General features: G+C 36.1%; 1 pseudogene; it reads right to left on the bottom strand.

The window, feature by feature from the left end:
• Nucleotides 1–11,757, bottom strand: part of LOC138172850 (taste receptor type 2 member 3-like) — a 43,318-nt pseudogene extending 31,561 nt beyond the window's left edge.
• Between the last annotated feature and the right edge of the window lie 8,612 nt (nt 11,758–20,369).

The raw sequence follows: 20,369 nt of genomic DNA, 5'->3' as shown, positions 1-20,369 counted from the left end.
ATTTCCTTTTTTGCTAATGTCACTTAAATATATCAGTCACTATCATTAAGCAATCTAGATAAAAAGAAAAAAATAATGGTAAATCATTGTAACTATTTTATTTGCATACCAAATATTTATAACTTCTAATATATGATCAAGCATGACAATATGCCACCTGTTGTCACATGGATGTATTATTTCTCAATGGACTGGGGTGGATAATGGTGGGGAAGAGGGTTGGTGGTAAAAGAAGTATGTTGTAGTGATTCAAAGGTCTGCCAGGGTATTTGAGAACTCCGGGTTCAAGTCCCATGTCTGACATGACGGATCATGTAAGCCTGGGCAAATCTCCTAACCTCTCAAGTCCTAGGCACCTCTGTTTAAGTTGCAGAGGAGTAAGAAATGTGATCTGTTTTGTTGGAATGAATTTCTGTATATAGTGTCTCCATGCTGAAGAAGTTAAATCTCTTGGTTGGAACATAAACATAAAGGTTTTTTGTTTTTTAAGTTTTGAAGGTCACATTACACTTTTGATTCACATCGAATCAGAAGGCAACTAAAACTCCTCGGTTATCTATGGGTTGAAACTATTTTTTATAGGATTACTATCATCATACCTAATATTTTGTGCTGAGTACTTGGCTACACACTTTACAAATATTTCATCTGGTGTTCACAGCAACCCTGGGAAGAAGGTGCTATTGTTATGACCATTTTACAGATAAGGAAGCTGTGACAAACAGAGGCTACATGATTTGGCCAGCATCATACATACAGCTAATGTTCAAGGCTTATTTGAACTCAATGATCTTGCTGCTCCATCCATTATGTCCCATAGCTGGTCCATAAGATTCTAGACTTAGAACTAGAAGGAACTTTAGTCACCACCTTGTCCAAACACCTCATTTTATAGATGAGAAAATGAGGCCCAGATGGAGTAAGACATTAACTCAAAGGGTCGGAAGTGGTAACAGAGTCAGCATTTGAACTCAGGTCCTTTGATTTAAATCCATACTCTTTCCATTGTAATCCCACCACTTCCCTAATGAAGTCAGCTGACCCTTGTGCTACTCATCTGCAATTGATTTTTCCTTATATGGAACGATAGAACTTCACATTTCCTGAAGACACTTTAAAAACACAATAACGTTAATGCAGCATAACTTGTGCTTAGGGAACCCAGGCTGGCTTCTAGTGATCATTTCCATGTTCAGCTCCTATTTCTCACAAGCCCTTTAATTAATAATAGAGAATAACTGAGAATTTTGCTTGGGTTTGGTGGTTTTGGTTAGAGTTCCTAGCCTCTAATTTCTAGTATTCAGTTTCCCCCTTTTGGAAACTGGAAGAAAATTTGAATGTCTGTATTGTTTTTTTCTTGCTACCCTTCGTTATGATTTCTCAAAGATTATTGATAGAAGTTCTCCTAACATTTGCAAACTTTTTCAGTACTCTGAGATAGAATTTATCCAGGCCTGAAGACTCAAATTAATTGAAAGAATCTAGGTGCACATTTACTACCTCTTTACTCATTTTGTGGCTCAATTCCTTCTTAAATATATTTTTTCTACCCTTTACGGTTTGGAAAAAGAAAAATAATTCTTTTTAGAGGAAAAAGGAAGCAAGAGATGAATAGAGTCTTTCAAGTTTTCTGTCAACTGTCAACATTTCACAATCTGTGCAAAATGGTGGGCATTTTATTCCTCTTTTCTTGTGCTGAACACATTTTTAAAAGCTCTTTGTTACATTGTTTTTACTGTTTTTTCAATCAGCTTCATGACCTTGTTTTGTATTTGACCCGGATTATATGGCCTTCCTTCCATCACTCATTCAGAGCCATTTAAAAATCTGAGCTCATCATATATACTTTGTATGGTAATATTGTTTTCTTCACATCTATTTCATTTTCCTACTTCATTCAGATCACTTCTGATTATATTGTCAAAACTGACATTTTGAGCCACCATCCCTTTTTACAGTCTATAGAACCTAGATTCAAGTTCTCTATCTTGATTATATAGCAATATTACCTTATCAAAGTCTCTTACTGGCAGCTGTGGATTCTCTGAGCAGTAGATAGAGTGTTCATCTTGAAGTCAAGAAGACCTGAGTTCAAATCCTCCATCAGATACTGGGTGTGTGACCCTGGGCAAGTGACTGAAACTGTCTTTCTCAGTTTCCTCATCTGTGAAGTAGGAATAATAAAAATAGCTACTTTTCAGGGTTTTTGTGATGATAAAATTTGTAAAATGTTTTTCAAACCTTAAAATGCTAAGGTCTAACTGCTACTATCGTTATTAGTATTTCTGGACCATAGTTTCCTCATCTTAAAAGAGACAATGTTGTACTAACTTCCAAGGTGCCAAACAGCTCTAAATCTTTTATTTTGGATCTGGTAGGTGGCGCAGTGAATAGGGCACCCAGCCCTGGACTCAAGAGGACTTGAGTTAAAAAAACTCAGACACTTGACACTTAGTAGTTGTGTGACCTCAGGCAAGTCATTTAACCCCTATTGCCTTGCCTCCCTCCTAAAATAAACAAACAAAAAAAAAACTTTTATTTTATGGATTTAAAAATAACTTCTGAACTTTCTGAAAACTGCTTTGGTAAAATCTTCAGCTCTTCTGAATTCTATGTTGACATCATCTCTTTTTGCAAAGCATACAACTGCTTCCATTTTATAAATCATTTATTAAAGAAATGTAAATTCAGTGTCTCATTTTAGACCCTAATATTTCAAATAATTATTTTCCAATTAATAGGCTAAAATAATATTGCAGCTGATCTTCAGTTTCTTCATTTAAAAGTTTAGAGGTATTGGACTAGATAAACTCTATGATTCCTTCCAGTTCTACTATACTCTGATTATTTTCTCCATGCCTTGTGTATATTTATATGCATGCCAATGAATCTATTCAATGCATATGTTGAAATAAAATTATCTAGTTGAACCTCAGTTTCTTCACTTATAAAGTAAGGGTGTTGTACCTTGTAGCAGCAAGTACCCTAACATACCCAGGATGGCTGCTAACCCAGGTTCTTACATCTGCTTTTCTAAAGGAAAGCAACTCAAAATGGGTTAACAATCTTACTTTAATCAATCAAATATATATCATTTACCTAGTTCTGGGGAAAAAGTCAGCAACCTGAACTTCAGAGAACACAAACAAGTTACAAGCAGAAGTTACAAGCAGACAGAGAAACAGATCAGCAGACAGGGCTTCCAGCTGTCTGACCATTACATCCATATTTAGTCTGTTACCAGAGAGGGAAGCACCAACATCTGGGTTTTCAAAGTCAGGGGGCTTAATGGCTGCCCTGAGTCTCTTCTGGTTAAATCACACAACTCTTCTCAAAGTGAGCCCCAAAGCAAAATTTTACATCAGGGTGTGTATAGCCTTCTCCTGGCTCAGAGAATGTCAAAGGCCTCGCGACCCACTGCCCAATCACAAAGCAACAAGGTGTGGCGCCCGTGTGGGCATTCCTGAAAAATAAGCCTCCCGCCACAGGCTCCATGAGACCACATTCAGCCTATTAGGGGGCAGAGTATATTTTCAAATCTTCCAGGGAAGGTTCTCAGAGTCGCTTACACCTGTGAAAGGGCTGAGGGGCAGAGAAGATCTTCAGTTTCCCATTCACATAACACACCTCTGAGGTCATTTAGTTTTATCATTCTGTGATTCTTTTTTTCTAAATTTTCCATGTATACATATGGGAGTGGGGGTGGGGGGTGAGGAGAAGGAGGTACAATGTAGACAGATGCATATGTCACAATCAACAAGGTATTGGAGTCAAGAAAATCTGGGTTCCAGCTGTTTCTCTGATTCATGCTAACTTTCTGACCATCAATCAAAAAAGGTAACATATGTAATGATCTTTGCAAATCTTAAAGCCCTATATAAATGATAGCTATCAGTATCCCTAGGCAACTCTCTTAAGAATGGTAATTTGCAAAGAAGTTGTAGATCTTCATTAGTTCTCTACCTTGATGACATAACTGGTCTTAAAACCCCAACTAAAAAAAACATACATACATGTGCAATTATAGACATACATAACTCTTCATATATGTATGCATTTATCTACAAACATATGCATATTCAATGTGTGTATATGACTTTTTGAAAGACCTGGGTTGTTTTTTTTTTAATTTGTGTAGACATTCAACATTGCATATTTTATCCCTTCCATGCCTTAGTAAACAATCTTTATGGGTTGCTGTAGCCAAAAAAACTCATCACCTGGTGGCCAACCTTCTGGTCCTCAGCCTTTCCAAACTTGAGCTAGGCTGGTTCCCAAATGACAATTGCCATATACCCCACATTCAAAGGCATTGCAGATCAGAAGGACCTGCTAGAGCCTTGTGTTCTTCTGGCATAGTCTTCTATCACCAAAGTTACCCTAACGTCACAAGAGAATCAAAGAAGTAAACAACACAAGGAAGAGAAGTATGTAATACACGTGCCCAATATGTATATGTGAAATGTATATATGTATATATATGCACATATATATTCTATTCTCAAATCATTATATATATATGATATATATAAAAGTCACATCTATTTATATCTGTTTTTTCTAAAAAATATATAGTTTCATGTAATTCATATATAATGTTGCATTATATACTATAGTTGCATACAGTAGTTGATTGAATGAATGTTAAGAAATTTAGAATTAATGTTAACAGATATAATTCAATTCTACCCCTGCTTTTAAATGTACTGTAGTAGGCTGTTTCATGGATGATATATAGAATATTTCATGTACTTTTAGAAAATATTTTATGATAGAGAAATTATTTTGATTATAAAATACTATATAGCCTAACTTGTCTAATCTTTGAACAAAGTATACAGCAGAAAAGAGGATTCAACTCTCTTTTATCTTGGATAGTTTTTACATTAAGAGGTGTTGCTAACATCAGCAAAGGACAGAAAAATAATACAATTTGACCTGAAGAAGTTTCAAAAAATGAAAGATAGGAAAATGTAAACTAATATATTTTTGGGAAAATATATAGGCATGAAATGGGTACTAGAAACGTAGAAAGCAGAAACAGTAATAAAGGTCATAAGGAAAATGAAGTTAGATATTTTATTTGTTATTTTTCAAGTTAGAAAATTGGATATATATTTTACAATGCTTTCATTCTTTAAACAACACACTTGGGGATTTACACTTGTCAAGAGAAAGGACAGAAAGAAGATTAAATTTCTTTTGGGAATGAATTCAACTATACAGTTGCAAGATTTCTAACAACTCTCAGATTCTTTGATTCAATAAATGTAATTAACATTGATTACTAATTTTAACATATATTTAATTCTCCTTACCCCTTTCCAAGCCTCTCCCCCCAGTGTCATGGTGATTTTTTTTTTAATTTTATCTCTGTTTTTAAAAATAACTTCAGAAGGGCTAATGAGATATGGTTGAACACTAAACTTATGAGTTCATTAGCATAGGGAACTTCTGAGAGAGGAAACTCCCTCTACCAATATTGGTCAGTAAGTTTTCTGCAATGTATAGTCTTGAAGGTGTTCCCTATGGCCATGGAAATTTAAGTTATTTGACAGATCCATAGTGCCAATGTAGATCAGAGCTAGACCTTGAATCAAAATCTTTCTGTCTTCAAGGCCAGTTCTTTATCTATTATACCAGACTGCATCTCAAAGACCTAATAACATAATTTTAAATTAGCACAAGAAAACAAATGATTGACTTACTACTTGTGTGATGTAATACAAGGGACTTAACTTTGCCAGACTCAATTTCATTATACTTAATATAAAAGAACTGGGGTTGGACTAGGTGGCTTCAAGATCTGTTGTATCATAAATGATGAGATATTATTTTAGGCTTTGTTCTGATTGCAAGCTTTGAGAGTAGACAGATAGAAGGGGCCAGTGGTAGGGAGGAATCAAGTGATAGTGGGAATTTCTAATCACTAGAGATTGAGAGTGGAAAGGATATTTAAAAAATGTGGGTTAGGAATATGGAAGAAAAAAATGGTTCTGGTATAAGGAGCCTATACTCTTTGATAAAAAAATAGATGAATAAAGAAGTGATATCCATCAGGTCTTCGTAGCAATTGACATTTTTTGCCTTTCTGAAATCTTACTAGGAAAAAGTACTTAATTCAGTATAAAGTTAATGGTGCTATGCAAAAGATATGTTTATTTTTTGGCCTCTTTCACCTTTGTCCATTAGAATGATTTTTTTTCCTTTTTTTTTTTTTACATTTCTCTAGATCTGGAGGGGGCAATTTTTTTTTTTTTTTTTTTTTTTATTTTTCTCTATTTTTTGGGGTGGCTATTTTTTTTTTTTTTTTTAGCTTTGGATGACACCAGTGACAAATAGCAGTACCTATATATACCACTAAATTTTTGAAAACATAGAGTAGACCAAGAGAGGAAGTAGAAGTAGAAGAGGTGAGTGCAATAATAAGAAAAGAAGTCAGTTAAGAAGCATTTAAGCACTTACAAAGTACCAGGCATTGTACTGACTGCTACAGTTTCAGAGAAAGGCAGAAACAGTCCCTGCCCTCAAGGAGTTTACAATCTAATGGAGGAGACAATATTTAAACAACAAGGTATGTGCCAGATCCAGTTTGAGTACAGGTAAGGTAATCTCAGAGAAAAAGTCATTAGCAGCAAAAATAAATATTTTGGACTGAGCCTCCTAATTAGTCTCCCTGTCTCAAGTCTCTCCCCAATCCAATCCATCCTCCACACAGCTGCCAAAATGATTTTCCAAAAGTGCAGCCTAACCAAGCATCTCCCTAATGCAATCAATTCCAATGGCTCCATATCAGGCTATATGGAACAAATATCAACTTTTCTGGCATTCAAAGCTCTTTACATCCTGGCTGCACTTTACCTTTTGAATTTTGTTATATACCACTCACTTCATGCCTTCTATGCTGCAACCAAAGAGCCCTTCTTTATTGTTCTTCGTACATAACACTCCTCCCATTTCCATTCCTTTCCATAGATTAATAATTCAAAAAATGTACTCTCTATATGCCACTTTTTCATAGAATCCTCAGTTTACTTTGAAGCTCAGTTCAGAGGGTTTGTTTGTTTTGTTTTTGCCAGAGGCCTTTTCTCCTCATCCCCCTAGGTAACAAGTATACCAGATCTCCCCCTAGAATGTAAGTACCTTGAGGGGAGAACTGTTTTTACTCAGCAAGTCTAGCATAAATACAGAAAACAGTCTCTGTTCTCAAGGAGGTTATAGTCTAATACGGGAATCAAAATGTACCAACTCTGTACAAACAAGATATAAATAGGATAAATTGGAGATAATCAAGAGGGAGATTTGGAAAGTTTTCTTCAGAAAGTACAACCTTAGATGAAATTTGAAGACATGTAGGGAAAATAGGAGGAAAAGATGAAGAGAGTTTGGGCATGGGGCACAGCTAAGGAATACTTTGAGTCAGGAGATGATTGTCTTGTGCAAAGAACTTCAAAGAGGTCAGTGTCATCATTTTGTAGAATACTTGGGATATGTACATTTTAAGACAACTGGAAAGTTAGGAAGGGACCAGGTTATATTTGGAGTTGACTGAATTGGGTGTGATATAGGGAAGTGAATTGATCAGACTTGTGCTTTAGGAAGATAAATTTGACTGCTAATTAGAAGGTGGACTAGAGTGGGAAGAAACTTGAAGTAAAGAGAGATTAAACAGCAGGCTATTGCAATATTCCAGGTTTGAGATGATGAGGGCCTACACCAATGTGATTTCAGTATCAGAAGAGAGAAGGGACACACGTGAGTATAGATAGAACTGATAAGCTTCATGACTGATTAGTAAACTGGGGTTGGGGGAGGCACAGAATGAAGAGTTGAGGATGACATCTATGTTGTGAAGATGGATACCTGGGAGGTTGGTGGTACCTTCCAAAATAATAGGGAACTTAGGAAGTAGGGACAGTTGGGGAAGGAGGAGAAAGGAAATGTATTGAGTTCAGTTTCAGATATGCTGAATTTAAGATGTCTATGAGATATTTAGTTCGAGATGTCCAAAAGGTATTTGGAGAAGTGAGAATGAAAGTCAGGAAAGGGGTTAAAGCTAGACAAATCAATCTGAAAATCATCTACATAGAGATGATAATCAAATCTTTGGGCTCTGAGGAGGTCACCAAGAATAAGAGTGCAGAAAGAGAAGAGAAAGCCTCCCAGTGACTATCACAGCGCCTGTCATACGTTAGGCACTTGGTAAATGCTTCTTGCGTGTCTATCCAAGAAAAGATAAGCAATGGCTTCTCTGTCATAGAATTCCTACATCTGCATTAGAGCATTTGAAAAATATTGCTTAGGATCATGAAAGTGGGAAGAGAACTGAACAAGAATCATATCCGTCCCAGCCCTAACAAGTGACTGTCGGGCCTTCATATGCAGATCCCATCAAGAAGAAGAAGCGCGCTATGGATCGAAGCGGCCCATTCCACTTTAGTCAGGTTTGGCAAGCTTTAATAAGTGTTTGTTTATTTGTCTTTGGTCTCGGTTTTTGTTTTGTTTTGTTTTTCTTTCATATTGAAACACATTTTTTCTCTTCTAATTGTACCTTACTGTTCTTTGTTCTTCCCTCTGGGGCCAAGAAGAACGGATCCAAGCCCTTTCCTACATTATAGCCCTTCAGATAATTGAAGACAGATTCCACGAACCCATTAAGTCTTCTCTCCGTTACCTTAAACCTTCCCAATTCCATCAACTAATTTTCAGAGTTTTAAGCTCTTTCACCATTCTGGTCACTCTTCTCTGGACATTTCATATAATTCTTAAAATGTCCCATCCAGAATTGCCATGGCACAATACTCCGTATGTGATCAGGGAAGAGTTAAGCAAGTCTACCAATTTCACAATAATTTTCTTAATGATGACTGTGATCACATTAGCATTTCTGGCAGTTATATCTCTCTTGACTCTATATCTTTGCCAGGAATTCATTAGTGTGTGTGTATGAATGTATGTATGAATGTATGTATGTGTGTATGAATATATGTATGAATGTATGTATGTATGTATGTATGAATGTATGTATGTATGTGTGTGTGAGAGAGAGAGTTGGGGAGGGAGAAGGGAGAATGAGGAGAAGAGAGAAAACCTGTGCTTTAGCAGATGTGTGGGTAATTTATTGTGCTCTATTACTATATCATCAATTCATACCTCCATGCCAGGCTTGTGATTTATTTCCTAAAGTCATCAATTTCCTCCTTCTGTCTCGGTGTTTTGTTTTATTTTCAATTTATTCCAATAACATTATAACTTGCTTTCCCTCCTTTGATCCTTAGATGTCCACAGTATTGTCTTCTCTTGTATATGAGTTATATTTACCTGTGTATGTTGATGTAATACAAATCCATCCATTTATAGATACACACACATATATTTCTTTCTTCTTTCTTTCTTTCTTTCTTTCTTTCTTTCTTTCTTTCTTTCTTTCTTTCTTTCTTTCTTTCTTTCTTTCTTCCTTCCTTCCTTCCTTCCTTCCTTCCTTCCTTCCTTCCTTCCTTCCTTCCTTCCTTCCTTCCTTCCTGTCTATCTGTCTATTTGTCTATCTAATCTCTATAGATAGATATAATCAAAATACGTATATGCCCTTCAAGATCCATATTTAAGTACGGGCTCCAATTTCCTCTACCTCTAGTTGTAACAATGTCTCCTTGCATTAGTGTATATAAAGCTCACTGCATTTCTTACCCTTATTGTGTCTTCTTGTGCAGACATCTGAAGCTAAGGGTTTTGTTGCTCACTGCTTTCTAAGGTTTTTATCTTGTGTGAATTTCTAAGCATCTCTATTCTTGAATTTCCATTACATCTCCTTACACTGTAGCTTCCCTATATGGTATCTAGCCTAGTAGGTAGGGAATTTTGTTCCTTTCCTTACTATACCCCCAGCATTTTCCAAGTTATAAAAATTCTTTAGATAAAATTTGTAAGACTCCATCCATACGTTTATCTTATCTTATCTCTATCCTGATGAAGAGCTTACATGTTGCCTCTTTTCAGCCATGATAAAGAAATATGATTCTCATTTCCAGGTCCCATCTTCTTAACTACCATGTTTCCCCGATAATAAGGCACTGTCTTGTTAATTTTTTTGGACAGAAAAACACCAGAGGGCTTATTTTTAGGGGAGGGCTTATTTTAATGAACATTGACAGCAATTTTAATAAACAGGTAAATGTGAACAAAAAAATGTACCTTTATTCAATAAGCAAATCACTGGGGAAGAACAGGATGATGCGCTCACTGCTACAGCTCTGATTGGATGCAGCTCGGAGCGCGGCATGCATTTCACCCGGGGGAGGGGGTGACGGTGCATACAGAGGGTACCTTAATGTAGCGTGTAGCGCAGGGAATCACCTTCACTACAGTAGCAATCTCAATAGGGCTTATTTTCGGGGGAGGGCTTATTTTAGAGGAATCTTACACAGTAAGGGGAGGGCTTATTTTCGGGATAGGTCTTATTATCAGGGAAACACGGTAGTAGTTTACTTCCCAAATCTGTCTTTAAAAAAAAAAAATTAATTAACTTTTTAGTTTACATCATTCATTTCCACAAGATTTTGAGTTACAAATTTTCTCCCCGATTTTCCCTATGACCATCCCAAAACAGTGATCCCACTGAATATCCCTTCCCCTTATCTGCTCTCTCCCATATCTTCCCCCATCCCCCCTCCAACTTTGGCCACAGCATTTTGTGGACTTTTCAATTTGGGATCTCTTTCAGGAGGTATCCAGTGGATTCTCTCAATTTCTATTTTACCCTCTGGTTCTAGTATCTAAGGATGATTTTCCGTGATGAGCTCTTGGAAGATGTTGTCCAGGCTCATTTTTTCTTCATGATTTTCTGGTAGGCCTATGATTCTTAGATTCTCCCTCCTTTATCTGTTTTACAGGTCAGCTATTTTTCCACTGAGATATTTTACCTCTTTTACTAATTTTTCATTCTTGTTGTTTTGTTTGACTGATTCTTGGTTCTTCATAGAGTTATTCACTTCAATTTGGTTGATTCTAGTTTTTAGTAAATTATTTTCCTGGGTTAGTTTTTGAAGCTCCTTTTACATATCACACATTTTTCTTTTTAAGGAGCTGTTTTCTTCATTGTAATATTTTTCTAATTTTGCAATTTTGATTTTAAAAGAATTATTCATTTTATCTTCTATCTCTCTAATTTGGTTTTCAAAGTGTTTTTTGAGCTCATCTAAGAATGCTTTCTATGCTTGAGACCAAGTTCCCTGTAGAGGCTTCAGCTGTGGGTGTGGAGTCAACACAGTCTGCCTCTGAATTTGGTTCCTCCCACTCACAATAGTAGGACTCCAGAGTCTTTGTCTTTGCAGTCTGCCTTTTACCCATTTTGAGGCGGGGCCCTAGCCATGCCCTTCCTCTAGGATTCCCAAGGCTTTACTGCTTAAAGTTTTGCTTTGGGGCAATAATTACTATGTTTTCAGGGTCAGAGGGAGGGGGATTGGAGCAGCCTGGGTTCATTCTGCCATCCTGGTCCCTGGAAGTCCAGATAGGGGCTTTTTAAATTTCCAGGCTGTGGGTTGGTAGTTCCAGGAGTAGCTGCATTTGACTCTTACCCTGCTTGGTCCAGTCCCAGCCCTGCAGTGATAGGCCTGGCAATGGCCCTCGCAGTTGGTGGGTCAACTTGCCGCCTCGTTGATCAGGCCTCGTCAGGACTTCTGTGTTCCCCGTCGTCCAGACCTCTGTGCCATCCCCTGTTGTCTTCTCTAAATCTGTCTTTTGAAACTCTTGCATTTTCATGGTATTGGAGATGAAAAGACTTCCTATAAGCATGTGGATCTTTCTTTCTTGCCAGAGATGCTTAATTGTTATCAGGGCTTTCTAAATTTCTTTTGGTGGTATCATTTGTCTATGTGTATCACCGGAAGTGAAGAGTAGTCCTGAGGTTTGAGAAGTATTAGCTGTTCATTGCACCCTTGATGAGTTACATGCCCTGGAAAGCCAATGTACTTGCATATTGTTAAGGTCACATTGACAGTACACTTCAGTGGTGAGTCATTGGCTACCACTACCTGTCACTTTTTCCTTTGTCTCTTACTGGATAATGTTTCTCCTAATATAACTCTAGAACACATCTTCATTCCTTGGAACAGAAGAAGTTGTTTCTACTCTGAAGGACACAGCTCTCTCTCCTCTGTGGAAAGAACTTCATATCTAGCATTAAGCTCCAGGTGTTCAGGATTCCCTTTCTCCTCTGTCATTTTCTCTTCCTCTCCAGCTTTGAAATGTCAGGTTTCTCTATTGATATTTCAGATTTTTTTCTTCTTGTTTCTGCTTTATAGCTCTTCTACTTTTTGTACTTCCTTCTTTCTGATAACTTGGAAAAAGGATACATTATGTGAATTAGGAATGAAGCTAACCTTCACTGTGTACAATGAGCAGTTGTGGATTCATGTGAGAAAGACAAACTTCAAGCTCTCTATTCAAGTCACTAAAAAATTTTCCAAGCCCTTCACACTTACTGGCAGAATTATCCTCAAACTTCTTTTGTTTTTCGTGGCAGTTCTTCTGACCAAGTGGAGGCAACCTGGCACAATGGAAAAACCACCAGTTTAGGCTTTATCTTGGCCCTAGAACTTATTAGTATTATGACCAAAGGGAAATTACTCAATGTTTCTGAAATTTTATCCCCTTTTCATAGGACTTTTATAAGCATCTTTTGAGATGATTTATGTAAAAATGCTCTTTAAGTGGTAAATCCTATGACATTTATAAATGTAATGTGTTAACATCATTATTTTTGTTGTTAGTTTTGTTATTAATACCTTTTCTTCACAAAAAATAAATTAATTAATAAAAACAAAATAAGAGAGAGAAACTACCACATTTTTTTCCAGGAAAGGATAAAAAATACACAACAAAATACTGAAAAATCCATGAATAGATACACAAAAATAAAGTTATAGTAAGCTCATAAAATATACAGTAAATTAGAGCACTTCACAATTTGTTGACAAGCATTCAACCATTCTGAAATCATTATAAAGAACTTAGAATTTCAAGGTTAAAATCCTGATAAGATACTAATGGAAAAGAAAATTAACCTCTTTTGGATCAATCATTAGTGCTTTTCCATTTATTAGAATGAATAATCAAGTTTCCAGTATAAAAGTTCCAAACATTTTTTGATCACATTATGCTTGACAACATTGCTAAATTCCTTTTCTTAGGGAAAACATGCACATATACATATACATACACACACACATGCACACACACACATATATATATGTGTGTTTATGTGTGTGTGTGTGACTCAGAGTGATCAAATGAAACATTCCAAAGTTATTTTTCCAACAACAAAAGAAAATCAAATTGCTATATTTGAATATTCAATTTTCCAAACAGAGAGAAAAAAAAATCATCAGACAAGATACTAAATTTCTTCATGGAGTTAAAAATCAAGCACAATTTTAACCCCACAGATAATGAGTTTCCAATGTGCCTGAGGGGGGAAAAAACCCTGAAAAATGTATTGACAAATACAAGTTTTTTTTTTTTTTAATTTTCACACTCCAGTAGATAAATGGAATTTCATGAATCTCACCTCACCAAGATCCCTGCTGGACTGAAAACAGCCATAATTTCTTTATGGAAAGAACAGCGATTTGGAGATAAAGTTCTAATCAAATTAAAAAAAAAATTCTTAATTTGATCTCATCACAGGCATCGTAGACTATCCTCACAAAAAGACCCCAGCAAAAAACAAAATAAAACAAATAAACAAACAATAAACCTGTCATATTTTAGCACTACAAAACCAAAAATCACTAAGCATTTGGAATTCTGATGTGTCAACTGGACAAACTCAACATTTATAGGTTCAATGAAGAAAAAAAGTTTAAAGGAATTAAAGTGATTTAAGCTTAAGAGAAGTCTGTCTCTGTAATTGTCTCCAAGGACACGAAATGATAATGTACTTAGTTCTCCAGCTCAACTGAAAGGGAAGAAATTACAACAAGCAGATTTGGGTTAGGTTCAAGATGCAGAGCTTCTCACAAATTCTTTGGCACATCTTCCCTGTACCCTTCATTTGCCATCTTTTCCCTTTTCTCATATGTTTCATTTGTAACTTATGGAAAAGAGAGGAAACTCCTTGAGGACAGGTAATGTTTTCCCCCTTTCTTTTAAACCTTATCCTCTCAGAATCTAGGAAAGTGCTTTCAAAATAGCATGTGCTTAATAAAGTAAATTCTATCTAATTAGACTGTAAGTTCCTTGATGGCAAGAATCATATCTTCAATTTTGCTGTGTCCCCCACAGAGTTCCTAGCACAGACTTATACATAATAACTCTCCTAAGAATACTGATTGGAGTTTTGTTTTTCTTTGTTTGCTGTTTTTTTCCAATACTGAAATGTCAGCAAAGTCTAGAAAGTCTCTGAATCTGGGGAGTCTGTTTTTTAAAGGGAATTCCAATAAAATTAATGCAATATGCTTTATTTCTACCTAAAGAACAAGGACTCATATTAGACAGCTTCCTAATCTCCCTTCCACTATTCCTATTCTAACACTTTCCCAATAAAACAGGCTAAATACTGGTAAGATAACTATTCAATCAGCATCTTGAAGAATAAGGGGCATTATCAAATGCATAATTACCAGAGATCTTTAGTCCAGGCCAGTCCTCTTTTCCTTCTTTTACTTCAAGATGGGAAATGCTAATGTCTCAAAGGACAAACACAGCATTTTAAATATCCTCTAACCCCAAATTTTCATCTTGCAATTGTCCTTATTAAAATTCCCTATTGAGCTGATTCTCCAGCAGGATTTATGACCTTTTAAGCCATATAATTCATTTAACTTTGGTAATAGTTGCTCAGTGAAATAGAAGAAATCTGGTTAGGAAAGAGAATAAAAATGTTAATACTTAGAGTGAGTAGAAGTTGAACGTGGAGCTGATCTTGAGGTAGAGACATTGACCTCAGATGTGAGCTTTCCCCAGAATTCCCTCCAGTCAATAGTGACAAAATGGAATGGGTTTATCAAAACATCAGGTCATTCAAAGAAGGAAGACCCTCTGGATGCTTAAAGGGAATCCTGGGTTTATATTAAGGCATTGAAAAAGGAAAAAGGAGATGAGCTTCTTGTCATATAATATTCTCCAGATCTTCCTAGGGAAGGTACTGTATATGTATGTGAAACACATATAAAATTTAGAGAGGTCACCCTCCCATCATCCTTGCTCTTGTCAGGAACCAGAGTGCTTATACTATTAGAGCATCTGGCTGAATGAGATTTGGTAATTGTTTCTGTGTTTTAACTGGCTTAATCTTTTAGTTATAATGCACCCTAATAGCAGTAACTGCATTATAAATTTATTTTTTAAAAAAAGAAATCATCTGAGGTTGTCTGGATTATACAGTAAACAGTGTTGAAGAGAGGGGATGAGGCACTTAAAAACTGTAAGCTTCTAATGAGATTAATTGGAGACCTTGGCAACAACAACAACAAAATGTGATTGCAAAGCTCTTTGGGGGTGCAAGGTGTTAGATCACAATATTCTACTCCTGTCAATTCAATTGGGATGCTCTCAGAAATTAAACAATTGTGATTGTACTTCTTTTGTATGCACCTTACGCTTTATTGCACTTGTTTTATATCCTTGATCTTAAACAAATCCCGACCTTTTTTTTCCAAAATTTTATTTTAGACTCAAATGCCAGAACACAAATAGAGAATAGAGAAAAGAAACAAAAACATTTTGTAAAAAATAAAAATATTAAAATTTAATGCACTTAGAAAGAAAGAAAAACATATCATGTGCATAGCAGAAGAGAGGATTCAAAATATTTAACAATAAATTTTTATTTCAAGAAACATATATGATAAATAATACTTATTGTGTTGAGAACTGTCCATCTTTTCTTTGCTTCCTTGTGAATTTTCTTCTGTTCTCTGCTTGCACTTTTTAACTTTTTTCCGTCCCCCCCAACATCCACCCCAGAAGGCCACAATAAAGTTTAAATATGTTTTTACATAACAATAGATATATACATGCACATATACATACATATATAGACATATACTTTCCCAAACATTCTACTCCTGATCTTTGTTTTTAAGTATATGCATATTTCTTGTTTCCTATCCCTTCTGACTCCTCTACTTTACTTTTACCCACTACCTTGCTCTCCTATAACCTGCTCCCCTCCAAGAATCCCTATCCAATCCTCCCATTCTCATAAATCTAAACACCTTTCTATACCTCTATTTACCTATTATCTCACCCTCCTCTCTAAAGATCCCTCCCTTGTCCTCTCTCCCCTCCATATTCCCCTACCATTTTATTTCTTCTGAATTTGGAAGACTTCTATACTCTTAAAAAAATATGTATATATATATATATATATATATATATATATATGTGTGTTTGTGTGTGTGTGTGTGTGTGTGTGTATGTATTATTCCCTCTTACACCCATTCCCAATGAAAGTAGGTTACCAGAAGTACCAATCCTCCTCCCCTATCTAATTCCTATGTATCAATTCTTCCCCTTGCACCTCATTTATATAAAATAATTACTCTTTTTAGCTGTTCTTAAATGGCTTTACTTTTTTTGTTTTTTGCCTTTTGGAGGGCAATTGGGGTTAAGTAACTTGCCCAAGGTTACATGGCTAGTTTTTGTGTGGGTGTTAAGTGTCTGAGGCCCGAACCCAACTCTGGTCCTCCTGACTCCGGGCCAACGCTTTACTTACTGCGCCACCTAGCCGCCCCAATGGCTTTATTTTTTAAATTCATATCATTTGCAGGTTTTCCCCAATCTTTCTTCTGAAATACCCAATTATTAATAAGAATCTTAGGCATACATTTTTACATTTTACATATATAAAAAGTAAATAGTCTGTCCTTATGGATCCCTTATAATCAATTTTTATGTACCTTTTATATATATTGGTTCTTGTATATTGAATCATCTATTAAGTTCAGGATTTTTTTTACCAAAGTTTTGAAAATCTGAGAGTTTATCAAATGCCCATTTTATTTTGTCATTTGAGATAATAGTTAACTTCGCAGGGTATGATATTTTTGGCTGAAGCCCCAGTTCTTTTGCTCCTTGACAAATCCCTGCTTTTAAACGTCAGATAAAGGGCCACCTCCTTTGCTCTGAACTCATGTCAGTCAACTAACAAATACTATTGTTTTTGTGTATTACCATGATGCCTGGTCATCAAAAGTTCTGGGTGCTACTCCCTGTTGTAAGTAAAAGGACACATTAGCAGGTATTTATAGCGTTATGTATGCCCCACAGAGCTATGCTCATGGTGATGTGTAAGGGGTCTTGTTGAGTTTCTCCAAACATATTGTCTGCTTTTCTATGTCCATGTCTTTTCTTATCCTTTCTTTTTTTTTTTCAAATCATCCTCAGGAAAGATGTTCTTACCTTACTCATTACACAGACATCCCATCTTGCTCCCTGCTCCCCAGGTCTCCATATTTCTGTTATTGGTCTTTCACATTCTACTCTCTATTTGTTATTAGACAACAACAACAATGATGATGATGATAGTAGACACTTATTTAGTATCTAAGATTTGCCAAGTGCTTTGAATATCATTTAATTCTCACAGACATTCCACAGGATTGGTACTATCATTTCACTTGTGCACCTGGGGAAACTAAGACTTAAAGAAGTTAGGTTATTTTCCCAGAGTCACATGGCTAGTGAGTATCTGAGGTGGACTTCAAACCCAGATCTCTCCTTACTTTGTCTGTCTGTCTCGACTATACCATGATTCCTCTTATGTCTGATAGAAAAATATTATGGATATGGGCAGGGTCTTATTCCTCGTACCACTCATCATGCCCATCACAGTGTCTAATGAGATGAGTATTGAAATAATATTTGTTGAATTCATGAATGAATGAGTTAATGAATAATGAGGAGTTTCATATATTTCTTTGTATTTATGTCCTTAGCACATAGCACCAGACCTGGCAGATATGTTTGCTGCCTCAGTATTAGATTGGATTCTAATCTTACTTGCCACTGATTAGCTATGTGACCATTGACAAGTCACTTAATTTATTTTGCATCATATTCTTTTTCTTCAAAATTAGTATATGGGACTAGATGATTTATGTTACCCATCCCAGGTCAATGAATATTTCTCCTACCTTCCCCAGAGTTTTTATAAGAAAAAAAAAAGAAATTACATACAAAGGCATTTAGACTAATCAATATTATTCTACTCTTCTACAGTACATTATGAGAATGGGATAGAAATATTTCCAATGCATGATCTGTACTTAAAGTGTTATGATATTTGAAAGTGAAAATGTTTTAGTGGTGGTTGGTTATTGGGAATTGCTACATGAAGTGACAGGCTCCACCTATCCTTGAAATATCTAAGTTTGAGATTTTCCAACTTTAGTCCCTACTGCAACAGGAAGAAAATATAACAATTGTCTCAGTAATTCAAGTCTGTGGTTCATTCTAAAAAAAACCAAGAACATCAAAAAACATCTTGTTTTGGACTTCTAGTTTCTGTTCTCCTTTTCTGCCCTGGTTTTCCTTGAGGTCTAGATCTCACCCCCATTAAAATCCTTACAGTTGTCCTGGATTCTCTAAATCCTGGTTTATACTGTGTGTTTCTCTTAAGTTATTTCTGTTGGCATGCCATACTCACCTTAGAATAGGATTTTGGTATCTGATAAGAAGAATTTAGAGTTAGTAGGCCATCTCTATTGACAGATATGTATTTACTCAGCAAGATCTGTCCTTAAACCTTATTGCAGAGATGGGATTGCTGTATGTCTATGAGCAAGTCACTTCTCTGAGACTCAGTTGTCTTCTTTGAAAAATGGGGATTACAGTACTTGCTCTACCAATATCATAGAGTGATTTTGAAGGAGACCACTTGTAACTTTAAAGCACTGTAGGGGCTAGGGATAAGATTTGGACTTGTGATTTCACTGCTATAAGAAATTCCCTGGTGAGCAAATGTCTTTTACCAGAACAAATCAGCATCTTTACAATATAAGGGGCAAAAAGAGTTGCCTAGAGCAGAGGTGTCTGATACACTGGCCTATGGACTCCATGCAGCTCATAATATGCCTGACTGAGGTCTGAAACAGATTACCATGTAATTGGAATTACTTAACAAAATAAAAATACAATAAAACATAATATTACATTGTAAAAGTAAGTCAATATGCTACCCTCAGGGATCCTTAGTGTCCTGAAGTTCTACCTGAGTTTGTTATCACTGGTCTATAACAATGAGAAGTCACATTGCTTGCCCAGGGTCAAAAAGCCAGTGTGTGTCAAGAGGTAGAACTTGAACTCATGTCTTCCCTGTTAAGAGGCAGCTCTTTATCCATCACTGTGCAATGCTGCCTCTTAAAAAAGAGAGAGAGCTTATTTTATCATATGTAGATACATGTATAGTTCAGCTTCTGATCTTTTCAACCTGTTCAGCTTTCTTTTGTTTTTAAAGGTGTATAACAGAAGGAGAGAGAAAAGGGGAAATGGAGCTTCCGCTTGATATAATGACAGCAAATGGCTTTCCGGCACTCCTAGCCAGAAATCTTTCCCTTGCTTTGCATTAGTAGTGTTGGATATTTCACAGTGTTGGTTTCCAGGTATCGTGCAGTAACTTAATGACTAAGCATGAGCAGTTTAGAGGCTGGCTAGAACAAAGGATAGGCTTTACAATACCTTCATCTATTGCATACCCTATAATAGCAGCCCTGTACTGTATGAGGAAAACTTCACACACATTTGCTATTGAAATAGTTCCATTCCCATTGTGCATTCGCGGCAGTATCGTCTTTTTGAAACCCTTAGTATCGGGTACTCAAGAGATCATGGTATAATGTGTTATAGATGTAGTAGAGACAAGATTCCTCTTTCCTTGCAGTGCTATTTTGCACAGGGTCCCCACTGATAACCAGCTGTTCAACCATGGTCTGCTATCAGTAGGGATGTGAAAACAATTACCTTGATTCTATTGAGATGTCAATGACTCGTGGACTCAAATCTTTACTAAGCAGTTGAACTATCTTCCTGGAGGAGGTTATCCATGTGAGTTTTTGTGAATTATATATAACCAGACTTTTTCTTCTTTCTTTCTTTCTTTCTTTCTTTCTTTCTTTCTTCCTTTCTTTCTTTCTTTCTTTCTTTCTTTCTTTTTTTTATATATCACTATACTTAGGAGCTCTGAAATGTTATTCTTCTATGCCTGAGGATAGCAGGACAGTAGTGTATAGGGCCTTTATCAAATCTTTCTCACTGGCTTGAAACAGAGAAATTCTACTCTTTTACATTTTGGCATTTGCTACCCCTAATTATTTTCATAATTGCTGCTACCAGTGATCCACTTCACAGCCAAGTAACGTACCATGAGCTGT

The sequence above is a fragment of the Petaurus breviceps genome, unplaced genomic scaffold, assembly GCF_028583685.1.
Source record: "Petaurus breviceps papuanus isolate PSGF00001 unplaced genomic scaffold, PetGlider_PUasm1.0 551, whole genome shotgun sequence".
In the NCBI taxonomy this organism is placed as follows: domain Eukaryota; kingdom Metazoa; phylum Chordata; class Mammalia; order Diprotodontia; family Petauridae; genus Petaurus; species Petaurus breviceps.
The sequence above is the reverse complement of the archived record's forward strand: the minus strand, read 5'-3'. Positions and strand labels throughout refer to the sequence as shown.